Source organism: Cynara cardunculus, assembly GCF_001531365.2.
Source record: "Cynara cardunculus var. scolymus isolate 2C chromosome LG 15, CcrdV1, whole genome shotgun sequence".
NCBI classification, from domain to species: domain Eukaryota; kingdom Viridiplantae; phylum Streptophyta; class Magnoliopsida; order Asterales; family Asteraceae; genus Cynara; species Cynara cardunculus.
In genome coordinates, this window is record NC_037542.1 from 5,093,734 (window position 1) to 5,094,239 (window position 506).

Here is a 506-nt window from a genome sequence, read left to right on the forward strand (position 1 = left end):
ATAAAATAATTACGTGTCTCAAGTGATTGTTGTAATATGTCCTGTTACTGATGAAACAAAATTATTTCAACATAAGTTAGTTTATAGTCATCGAACGTTGCATTAAAAAGAAGGGGAATAGCAAAGTTAGACTTGAGCAAAATTAAGAGGTTGTTTTGTTAGAGGTATTAAGCAGTTACTAATAGATTTTAATGTAAAAATAAAGTGTTTATCTATACTATATTATAAAGCATTTGGCTAAAACTCTTAAACTCTTAAAACTCTTAAACCCGTTCATCGCTAAACGATTTCATCCCTATCCGATTTCATCTCATAACTGAATTCGTGTAACTAACTGCAGATAAACACAATCCAATACAGGATAAACATCTCATGTTAAATATAAAAATTCTAAAATATAATTAGGATAATCATTGAATTCTAACAAAATACTTAAGTATTATCTTTATAAAATGTTATATTATTAAACCAAAAATAAATTATTTCATTATTAAACTTAAATTAAA